The following is a 12,270-nucleotide window of genomic DNA, read 5'->3' as shown; positions in this document are numbered from 1 at the left end:
ATAAAGCAATTTGGCTCCCTGTCATTGCTCACTGAAAACATATGAGCTGGTTGGCATTTCTAGCAGCCCAGATTTATCAGGGTCTCTGATCGAGTGCAAAGGAGGTTCAGGGCTGTGGCATGGACAAAAGTGGATTTTTTATGACGGCATTGTGCTGCGTTTCTGCATAGCTAGATTTATCCCTTTATTGCAGAAATATGTTTACTGTCTCGAGTCCCAAATCTACTTTAGATTGAAAAGATTCCACAGAGTTTGCATGAGGGCTTGGGGTCATTCTTCCTGTACCTTCTAAGCTCTCATTTCCATTCTGTACGACAGTCCCCAGCTTGCCCTCTTCAGCGTCATGGGATTCTGGAAGTTCCAGCTCTGAAATGCCGTCTCCTTGCAGGTCTGCGATCGGCAGCAGTAGAGTCAGCCAAGGACGGGGCTTTGGGAGCCCTGGGGCCAAGGCTTTGCCCACGAGGCTTTGTAAATCTGTATCAGAACAGAGGGAACCCCCACCGAGGGTGACTGCCGTCCTTGTCGTAACTCTAGCAGCCAGTGACAGCGTCCCCATGGATCTCTCTTACTGTCCCTGTGCACCCCTCCAGCTTTGCTGTGCTTTTGCTCCTGGCTGCCTACACCTACTGTCCTCCTGGATAACTGGAACCGCTCTGCCCAGACTCACAGAGAGCCGGAAACGCCTGGAAGCTTACATCCCCCTGGGATGGCCCTTGGCTAACGACTGACGCTGTGAGGGAGTATGAAAACCCAGCTCCCTTGCCAGGAGTCCCGACAAAATCTGAGGTGTAGGATATGCACCAGAGCTCCCCCCACCCGGCTTGAGACCAAGCTGAGGCTGGGACTTTCTCTGACCTGGCACTCTTGCTCGGCTCCCTTCCCCTCATGTCCTACCACTCCCTTACTGCCCTCCCCAGGGAGCATTTCCTTAATATATCACTCTCCTGAATCCTCATCACAGGGTCTGTCTCCAAGGAACTCAACAGGACAGTAACTATGTTAAAAAGCTCCTCATTCCAGTCACATATCTGATGCTACAACATTCCTTCCAAGTGGTTATCAAGCATCTGCTTAGTTACTTGTAGAGATAGGCAACTCGCTACCACCAAGAATAGAAAGCTCATGGTATAGGCATCGCCATACATCACAGAGTCATTGAACACACAGCTGAGAGCAGCCTCGGAGGTCATCTAGATTAGGCTGAATCTTGACATGAGGATGTTGTTCATGCCCCATCCCATGTGCCCTCAGCACACTCGAATCACCTGAGGTCTTGGACAATCCTGGGCACGCTAACAGCTTCCCACCTCAAGAGTCTGCCCTGCACTCTTGAACTCACTTTCCAGAATCAGGGGTGCAACCCATACTGCGGGTATGTTGAAGCCCTAGCTTCCCTGTCCCTCAGGGAGGAGAGTCTAAGGTGTGAACCATGTGTTGTCTCACGTGGCCCACCAAGGGGGTGAACGCTCATTGCCCTGAGTGGGAATCTGCTTGTTAACTCACACTGACTAACTTCCGTCCCTTCCTTCCATCTGTCTCCCCGCTCCCTCACCACGCTTCCTGAGCCCACCTCACGAATCAGTGACCTACACTCAGGGCCTCCTTTCAGCATCCATTTTGAGGGGATTCAAACGAAGACAGGGGCCCAGAGAAGCTAAGGGGTTTCTGTTTCTTTCCGCTGAAGGCCCTTCCCCCCGCTAAGGGGACTTCCCATCCCTGAACCTTGCCGAACTGGCACAGCTCATCCAGTGAATGACCATGAGCTGCGGCCCCTTGAACTCCAGGCCAGGGCGCTCGACTCGATGCCATGCCACCTGTGTGCACTTTGTTGAATATTTAAAGTACAGTTCTGGTTTGTTCGGTAATGCATTACTTGCAACTTTACTCAATATATAATTTTTGTAACTCATTTGCATAAACACACAATATTGTATTTATGTGTATATCATATATATGTCCCCAGGACACATTTTCTACACCATAAATTGGATTGTCGTATTGGCACGTGTTACGGGTGTTAGGAAGGGGTAGGTCAGGCCTCCTGATTCTCAAGTCCACGAATGTGGGCACCCACTGTGGCCACAGGAAGCCCCACGAGGGTCCCTCAAGAGCTCAGCAAAGAGACTCCCAGGCAAAGGCCCTCTGCTTGATGTGCTAGGGCTTTGGCCCCCCAGCCCTCCTGTAGCCCTGTGTCGAACCCCTGGCTCTGGAGAGCAGGGCTGGATTGTGGCAAAAGTCATAGGATCCCACTGCTCCCCTGGGTTAAGGCCCAGATTGCCCTATGTCTTTGTACCACCCTTTGCTCTGTCGCATCCACTTCCTGCCACAGTTCCTTGGGTGTAGAAAGGGTCCCTTTTATGACAGCCGTATGGGAGAAGAGTTCTCAAAAGGTTGCAACCCAAGGGAAGATGAAAAGACCTTCATTGTGCATATGCAAAGCCCTCTAACGGGCAGGCGAGACACAGGCAAGGGGCCCTTGCCCACACCTGGCCCTTTACCCGTGGCTCCCAGGCCTCATCCTCCCCAAAGGTTAAGAGGGAGGAGAGAGAAACCTAGAGCTCCCCCTAGAGGTTACATGTTTCCATGGACCGTTTCTTCCTCAAGGCTTGGGAGACCCTGAAGAATAAAGGTAGGTACTTTCTTTGGGAGCACAGGGTTATGTGGCGGCTACAGATGGGTAACACATAGAGCATGCACCTCAGAATTACACACCTGAGCCTTCTGTGATTAACAATAAAGTGTGAACTGTATTATCTGGGCAACGCTTAGGGTAACACTTACCAAGCGTTCCCCAGTTTCGTTCTCGAATAGCAAAACCATGCATGATTGTAATGGGAAATACAGAACTATGGATGGCCACTTATTAAAGAATTAAAGAGCAGCCCTGCATATCTAACCCCCTGCTGCTTGGATACATGTAAATGGGGCGTGGCCATCTTTACTCAGTCACTATTTTGAGTTCAAGAAGAAGGAAAACTGGTTCAGCTATGGAAACAAACCTCTACTAGGTACCTGGGAAGTGAGACTCTTCAGGGCCTACATGGCCTATAAAACCATCCAATCCGAATGCAGATCCTGAACTTGAACCCTCACCTCCACCACTGAATACATGATTCACCTCAGGAAAGCTGCTTACCATCGCTGAGCCCGAAATTCCTTCATGGTGATGTGGAACTACTCGTAAGGACTCTACCTCTGACGAGATGGCTGCTGACGTAGATGCAAGAACCGGAAATCATGACCCACTTGCGCTCACAGATAAATGGGCTGTTTCTACTGAGGGACTACAATACACGGACAAGTGTGAAGGTTGGTTTAGGGTCTGAAGGCACCTGACCACAGGACATGATTTCCTTCATGAGAGATTGTGCCGTGCTTTTTGAGAAAATTATAATATTGTCTTCCATGGCTGGATAGACAGATAAACATTTGGCCGCAATATCCATATGGACAGGCGTTGGCTTGTTTTGCTCCCTGCTGTAAACAGGCATCTAACACAAAGCAGTGGATCAACAAATATTTATTAAACTGATTGCTTTGCTATTTCTTATTGTACCTGCCGCTTCAGTTCCCGCAGCTGGACAGAACCCCGAAGGAGAGTCGGCAGGTTTTCTAAAACAGAAGTGAATGTGGCCCACATGAAAGTGTGCCCTGGGTACTGGCAGAACAGATGCTCATCTTTGGGCACAGGGTGGGGCCTGGGGCCTGGGACTGAGAACAAAAGGGGGCCGCAGAAGAGCGACACACTGTCTTCATTGCTGGAGTGGAGGGTGGGGCTTCAACACCGCGAGCATGGGAATGTCCAGGGTAAGATGCGGACTGAGAGCGGCATCTCCGGGTGAGTCTAAGCGGCACCCCGCAAAGTCCATACATCAGTACGCACTGGGGGCCCTATGAAAGGGTCCTGGGAAGAGAAGAGCCTGGCTTAATCCAGCCGCAAACCAAGAAGAAGCTAGAGCCGGGGGGTTTCCCTACCCAGGAAAAGCCTGTTGGGCTCAGGATGTCCTACTCAGAAAAGAACACCAGAGGCAGGAAAGTAGCCTGACACTGGAAACTGTTTACTGCAGATCAAACAGCTGGGCTGGAGCAACGGTTCTCATTTCCCTGACACCAGACGGGAGGGGGTTCAAGAGTCGTGGGAGGAGAGCGAGTCGAGATGGCAGGTACTTATAAAGGAGTTTTACTAGAGAGGGGAGGGGGAAATGGGTAGTAGCTGGAGAGGTGAAAGCATCGAGGAGGTTTTAATTTCTTTTTTAATGGCAAGTATTACGGCATGTTTTTACACCGATGAAATGATTCAGTAGGGAAGAGAAATATGGGAGAAGCAGGAGAGAGTAGACCTTGACTGACCAACAGGAGATGGGACCTAGTTCCCACTTGCAGGAGTTGGCTTTGGAGAGAAGAACGCACAGTTTATCCATTTCTTCATGAGGAGAGGCAGAGCTGTGTGGACAAACGCAAGCAGGCAGGCAGATGTGGTGGTGGGAAGTAGGAAAGTTCTCTTCTGATGATTCCTCTCTCGGGGTGCTAAGACACAAGGCCATCATCGGCTGAGAAGGGAGAATGGGGAGGGAACTGCTGGGGGACTGAGGAAAGACGAAAGTCGAAAAGAGTCATCTCAGAGGGAGAGGGCAGACCAGTTGAAAAGGGGCAGGTAGGATTGTTGGGCTGCACTGACATCCCAGTTGAGGTCTGCCGCCATAAATCTCAAGGGAGACCAGTCAGCGACAGTGGAGGATTTTTCTCTAGCCAGCTTCAGCTGTTCAGGAGCTGGGATGGGAAAGGCGGCAGGTAGAATGAAACAAGGCTGAGCCTGTTTAGCAAAGGCAAGCAGAATAACGGAGTTGCGAGAACATACAAGGAGCTGACAGTGTATATAAGGAATGGTGCATACAGTGCATGGACTATGGACTCCAAGACAGAAAAGCGGGAAAAGGAAGACGTGAATGGGGTGAGGTGCAGTGAAAAGCTGGTACAGTGACAAGATTGGGAGACCCACGGGGACCCAAGGGCGATGAGTCAGAGCACTAGAGAGAGTGAGCTGTGATAATAGCAGGTGGGAGCACCGGAAGTGTGAAACTGACACTGGGATTGGAGCAGTCCTTGCCAATGAGACCTTGGCAATGGCTGACGCGGGGGTGGTGAAGACCCGAGGACACACAAGGCCAGAATGTTGGAAGGACTCTCCATGTGTGCACTGAAATGGCCAAGAACTAAGAAAGTTGTGGTGGAGACAAAGACAGGGATCCTGGTGATGAGCTGGGATTTGGTGAAAGCTGGTGGTGGTGGTTGTGCGCAGAGGAGAGAAGAGGATTGCCAACAAGGAGACTGTGGAAGCCATGACAATGCCCCTCTCAGGGCTCTCACTGGGGGTGTGTGTAACTGACCAGCCCCCCCCACCCGCTGCTGCTCTTACAGTCCATCACCTTGCACCGGCTGCTCCCAGCCAGCACGTGGGCACAGCACGGATCTGTGAAGGCCAGCACGCTCCTGGGAGATGCAGGGTACCTCCAGCAGCCTTGGCGCCAGGACTCCCCATTGGCTCGGCCCCAGACTTTCTCAGGCATGCCCCATACAGTCTAAGACTTTCGCCACCCAACCTTCCTTCCCTCGGGAGGGCTGCTTCCTCCAGCCACCTCTCCGTTTCTCCCCCCCGCAGGGGTTTCTCCAACAAATCTCTCGCACGTCTGGTCCCGTCTTGCTGTCAGCGTCTCAGAGGACCCAGACTAGCAGAGTGAGGACATGGGGAGTGCGGTCTATGAGTATTGCTTCCAGGGGCCTGTGTGCTCTAGGGAAGAGGGAGGGGCGACATCATCGAGAAGTAGCAATGAGGAGCAAATGGGCACCTGTGTCCCTCCTCCAGCCCCAGAGATTCATGAGGGTTAGTGGTGCTGGGGCGGCCGGGAAACAGCACCCCTCTTGAGGGCTCAGGATTCAGACGGAATTCAGGTAGACAAAAAATGAAGGGGAACTTCTGACAATCCTGAACCTGGCCACCTAGCCTGATGACACCAATGCTGTCCCGTCTGGGGGCTGGAATCCTAACTCAGGCATGTCGCCTGGGCCGCACAAGCAGCAGGACCGCCTAATACCAGGCAGTTACCCGCATGCGCAGTAGACCACCTCCCTCTCTCCTGGGACGTGCCTGTGTAACAAAGCCTTGCTACTGCCAGCCCAATGGCAGAACTAAGAGTTTACTTTTCTAATATGGGACAGAAACGTTCTCAGTATTTTGGCTTTAAAGGACCTTACTCTGCTTGTCTTTCCCTGGACCTCATCCCGCACAGCCTAGACTCTGTGAGAGATCCAGTCACCGACTTGGCAAAATAAAACTTCTCCACTAAGAGATGAACCTTTGATCTTTATTTTAGTTCCCCCCCCCCATTAGAAGTTTAGAGAAGAGCTTGAGAATATAAATGATTATGTGGATGAAGATCGCACTTTCTAGAGGGCAGAACAGAAGGGTCCAGGTGGTTGCGGGGTGGCAGCCTGAGTCAGCTTGGGGGAAATTCAGAGCCATCTGGGGACAGGGGCCCTGGGGATGAGAAACCTGGAGGGACAGGATGGCTGGTGGTAGCCAAGATAAATGGGGCTGCGGGGGATGATGGGATAAGTCCTCATGGTCTTGGGAGAGGCTGAGCGGTTAGTTGTAATTCGGCCCCCTTGCTGAGACCTATGTGGCTGTATCATAGAAGGGCAAGTGGGGAGAACACCAAGAGACTGCCGAGCTCTGTGAACCATTCTGCAGGCCTATTTTGGCTCTTGTCAAGGCTAATGGAGGGGCAGTCATGCCAAGAACATGCTGAGCTCTGTAGGCCTTGCCATAGAGAGTGTTCGACAAACATTCATTACATATCTACTGTGTGACAGGCACTGTGCTAAGTGCTAGGGTCACATCAGTGAATAAGACCCCATGCCAACCTTAAAGACCTGAAAACACAGAGAGAGTGATGGGAAAAACACACAAGCCATTATGGTAGGATGAGAGGAGGCCTCTTGGGGGGCACTGAGAACACATGTATGGGGCTCTCATCCCGATCTTGGGGTCCCTGGCCCCACCCTTCCCCACCAGGCCTGCCAAGGACTGAAATGTTATCCACAACGCCAGTCCCTGTGGCTGTGCCACCGTCCCTTGCTTCCGGCCTTCTCTGTCACCTTTTCCCTCCAATATGAAGGCATCTGCCGGCTGTCCACTACGATCCTTTCTTAGGCTCCTCGCAGCAGACCCGGGTCCCTTCCTGCGGCCTGCTGCTTGCGTTAACTTTCTCTCCGTAGCCATTGTGGTAGATGGCCATACATGACATGACTCCCATTGGGCATGGACTCTATTTCCCCCGCCTTGAACCTGGGCTGGCCACGTGACCCGCGCCAACCAACAGAATGCAGAGAGGGGAACACAGTGCTGGTCCCAGGCCCAGGCTCGAAGGGGCCCAGCAGCTTCTGCTTCTGTGCTTTACCTGAACGCACCACGCAAGCAGTCCGGGCCGCCCCACTGGGGAGTGAGGCCGTGATGAGGAGGGCTGAGGCGTCCGAGCCCACGGCTAGAACCAAGACTCAGGACACACGGGGAAACCCATCTGGGACTTGCCAGCTCGTCACCAGATGATGTGGCCACGTGAGCCAGCCTGGCCTATAGGACGTCGAGCAGAGACGAGCCGTCCCTCCCAAGTGCTGCCTGCAGGTAAACCCACCCAGGTCTGCGAATCCCCCTCCTGCCGGGACACCAGCGTCAGGCCCTGCTGCTCCTCCCTGAGGAGTGACAGGAGCTGGCTAGCTGTTCACAAGTTTCATTTCCTCTTCTTCCTCTATTTCTCAGGCTCTCTCAAAGGGAGGGGAGGCCATGGGACTAAAGTCTAGACAATGAAGCAGGAGAGACGCCATGTGTGTCACTTCCAAGTTCGGCTCCTAAAGACTTTTTCTAGGGATTATCTACACTGTTCTCACTAATCAGAGTTTGATACAGATGAGTGAACTTGGAAGCCAGGCATTGAAAACAGTAGAGCCATAAGATAGAAGGAACCTGGGTTTCTGAATCCCCTTTAGAAGGAACTCTCCCATCAAGCAGGGATAACTGTTTTGGACTTCAAGTGAGCTAGAAATCATTTTCTACCATGTTTGAGTTTCATAACTGTTGGGGTTTGTGTCTTACAGCAGTTAGCATTACCTCCAGTTACAAACCAGGTATTTCCGGGACACACACTGCATTTTTTAGGGTCCTTAAAATGAAACTGAAAGCAAAAAAAAAAAAAAAAAAGAATTATTGGATAATGTTTCTCTATGAACAATATGGAGAAAACTTAAACCCAAAAAACGAAATCCTATGTAGTCTGGACAGCTCTGGACCACAGCTGCCTCAAATACCACCTTCCTCTTCTTTCTCTAGCTTTCCCTGTCAGGTCCCCCAGCAAAGGCCCTGACAGAAGCTGAAACTGTCTCAGCAGCGCCTGCCCTTCAGTCTGGTGGGATTGACATTCTGTCATCTTGGTGGCCTGCCAACCCTTCCTGACCTGCCTTTGATGCTGATCAAATCTGGTGCCCAGATTTGCTTAAGGCCCTGTGAAGCCTCTGGGCCGTTGTGCTGGCTCTTCCTTCCCCTTCCAGTCACTTGCATTAGCCGAAAGATTGGAATCTGGCCCAGGACTCCACCCTTATTTTTGGTTACCTATTCTCTCATTTCCTCTCCCTTCCCCCAGAACGAAGCCCTACTACACCGAAGGTTATCTATTTGGGACCTACTATCCTGTCTGCCTGTGGCCACCCCCTGTTCTTCCCCAGGGATGGAGTGTGCCTCTGCACCCTCAGACAGCTGGGGTCCTCACCAATGACAGACATTCAGGAAATACCTTTGCAACCCCTAAGGATTTAACTAGCTTCTGCCGTCCTTGCTGAGACCCACCTAAAAAGTTCTCAAAGTAGGACACGGCTGCGGGGTCCAATGTACACTGGCTGGGCCTTCGGATGGCTTTTCCAGGGTGGCTGGTCAAGCTTCCCCTAACGGTAAACACTTTCCCACTTCCTGTGGGGCTGGTGCTGCTGAGGGACTCCTAAGACTGCAGGCTCGAGTCTGCGAAGTCATGCCACCGTGCTCCCATCTTCATTTCTTTCTGCCTTCTCCAGCCTAGCCCGGCCTTCTCACAGCCTCGCGCCGTCCTCACCCATTCCCACCAGCCCACCTGCCGGTCACCTCACGCAACGTCTTCATCCGTTATGCCTCGTAAGCGGCCATCGCTGCCGCCCCTACTCACACCCTGCCGGACCTCTTCTACGTTCCCAGGGGCATGCGCTCTGCCTGCGTCCCGCCTCCAGCACCTGCTTCTCTCTCTTGGGGATTTCACTAGCACCAAGCAAGGACGGCCCAGAAGGGCTCTCGATGGGGCAATCTTTAACCAACAGGGGATCAGAGTAAGTGGACTGTCTATTCCAGCTTCCTCGGTGGGGCAACTCTAAGGGGTACTGCAGTGGGTTGAATGGTGGCCCCCCAAAAAAGACATGTTCAACTAAGAACCTGTGAGTATGACCTTTTTGGAGAAAGGGTCTTGCGGATGTATTAACGTAAGATTCTTGAAATGAGATTGCCCTGGACTCAGGTGGACCTTAACCCCAATGATAAGGGTCTTGTAAAAGAAGAGAAGACAAGATACAGGGGAAGGTGACATGAAGGCCAAGGCAGAATGAAGCACGATGCATCTTCAAGCCAGGGACTCCCAGCAAGCGGAGAAACCAGGAGGGAGTCTTGGAACATAGCTGCCCTCAGAGACTCCAGAAGGTAACCCATCCTGCTGACACCTTGATTTCAGACTTCTGGCTTCCAGAACTGTGAGAGAGTACATCTCCATTGTTTCCAGGCACCGAGTTTCTGGTGATGTGTTGCAGCTGCCCTAGGAAACTCAGACGGGTGCTCTATATAGTTTCTCAGAGCGCTTCTAGAACTGGGGGCTCCCGCTGCCCACAGGGATGGGCCACTCATTGTGTACCTTTTCCTGGCCTCTTTCTCCTGTCTTGCTTTTCTCACCCCTCGTTTGGGCTGTGTGGGATCTGCAGTCAAGGCCTCACCTCCAGGTCTGCTCTTGGGAGAACCCAAGTGAAGACACGTGTGTTAGACAGAGAACGCTCTGGCCAGTAGTTCATGAGCTGACCAGTGGTATTACTAGGGTTTGCTGCCCCCTGTGAAAGCTCATGGCTGCTCTATCACTGGGTTCACTCACTTTGCCTTCTTCTTTTTCCTTCCCCTCTACTTTTTGCTTTTGCTCTCAGGTCTGCTTGGGTTCTTTCGGTCAGTGGTCTCTGAGTCACTCCCTCCCTCACTATGGCTAGAGATTGGACTCATCTAGCCTTCAGAAAACCAAAAACAAACAAAAAAAATCGAGATCTTCTGGAACCTTCTGAGAAATACCATATCCTCAGGAAACAAACACCCTCATCTCTTTTCTATGGCACTTCTAGCTCCTTTACCTCCAAAGCGTCTCAAAGCTGAAGTGGTTCAAAAGCGATTCATGATCTCAGCACTTTCGGCTTTTAAGCCTGAACTGTGTATTCCGTCTATTCCAGCAAGGTTACCCTGGGACCTCCCCAAATCGTGTGTCCTTCCCTCTGGGTCTGTTTGACCTTTGGCTTCCAGCCATGTCCGCCACTGGCCCAGCCTGCTCCCGACAGGGTCATGGGTATGACGAATGTGTTTGTTCCTCTTCATGCATCTGAGGCTGTCTTTGAGCACATTCTAAAGCAGTGGGATTTGGGCATTAGTTGCTGACCTTCATTATTTGAGCTGTCTGCTCTCCTCTGTCAGAACTCATTGTAGATATTTAAAGTGAACTGTTAGTTGCACATAAAAGTGTGGGAAAGTTTACAGTCCGAGAGTAGTCCAAAGTCTATTCATTTATCACCTGCTACCGATTTCCTAGTTCTGGGGAGAGGCACGTGATTTTTCTCCCCTGCTTTTATTTTGATTTGTTTCCATTCTAATTCAGAGGGTTCGAGGGACTAATCTACTCTGCTGTCATTTGGCCTTCCTTCCCACACGTGGAATTCTTCACTCTTGGATAAAGCGGGCCAAAGATCTGGGTGAGAATGTACAGCTAGAGCGTTGGACGTTTGGGCACGTAAAGCTAGAGGGGCCTACAGGCTACCATAATCAACCACCTTGCATTGATGGCGGAGAAATGAAGGCTCAGAGGGGCAAAATGACTCCCCTGGGGTCAAATGACTAACGGCCAAGTGAGCTGCAGAACCGGGAGAAGCGAAGGAACCCTATGGGCCACAGGGCTTCCACAACAGTGGGTTGGGACTTGAAAACCGATGTTTTCCCAGTCCCTCCAATGGCCTGGGCCGAGGCTGCTGTCTGTTGTCTAAGTTAGGCTTATTACTTCCTTCTTCCGATGGTGCTTTAAACATCTCTTGCGTTCTCATCTCTTAGCAGTGTCATTATTCAATTCAACAGGGAGTTCACTTTCTGTTGTCTGCAAGTTCCCTTTGTAAAACATGCAGCAGTCAATATTTTTTTTTTAAAAAATCCAGTGTTAGATAAACCTACCATTAACGGAACATTCTCCCTTCGAATTGCCCCAGAATGCTTTAACTATTTTTACTCAGTGTGGGGACAATGACTCACACTGGATATTCTCTCACCAATGGCCCTGTTCACACTGAGGCCGGAGCAGAGGGTTTCTTCCAGCCTAAAACAGGGAGGTGCCATCCATTTGTTAAAATGAAATAAATGTTCTCTGCAGCTTGGGCTCCCGGGCAGTAGACAAGCCAAATAAATGTGGAATTGCTCTTTTTTCTCCAATTCTATGGTTTCAGACAGAATACAATATCTATCCATTGTCTAACACAGCCCATTAGCCACCTGGCTGACAGAAAATAATCTTAAATGGACACTTTGAAGATGGGTCAGCCCACGGCTTTTTTCTCATAGGTTTCAATCTTAATAGAAAACTATACTTAGCATTTATAGAACTTTGTCAGTCAAAAGTCAGGGGCCATACTGAGTCACAATCCCTTTTTGCTAAGAGAGAAAGTGGCACTTGGATATTGTTATTTTTATTATCATTATTAATATTATTTTTGAGAACACAGTATGACGACCAACCTATTTTTTTTTAGCATGGACTCATTTTTTTTATTAAAAGCCCATGAAAATCACCAGCTGTGCAGCTCTTGAGTTTCACTGCTCTCATCTCTAAAAAGTGAACAATACTACCCACCTGGCAGAGGTATGAGGGTTAAACAAGAGAGCATTTGTAAAAGGATTACCGGATACAGAGTCAGGGT

This window comes from Ailuropoda melanoleuca, chromosome X (assembly GCF_002007445.2).
Source record: "Ailuropoda melanoleuca isolate Jingjing chromosome X, ASM200744v2, whole genome shotgun sequence".
Taxonomy (NCBI): domain Eukaryota; kingdom Metazoa; phylum Chordata; class Mammalia; order Carnivora; family Ursidae; genus Ailuropoda; species Ailuropoda melanoleuca.
This window is presented reverse-complemented; position numbering follows the sequence as displayed.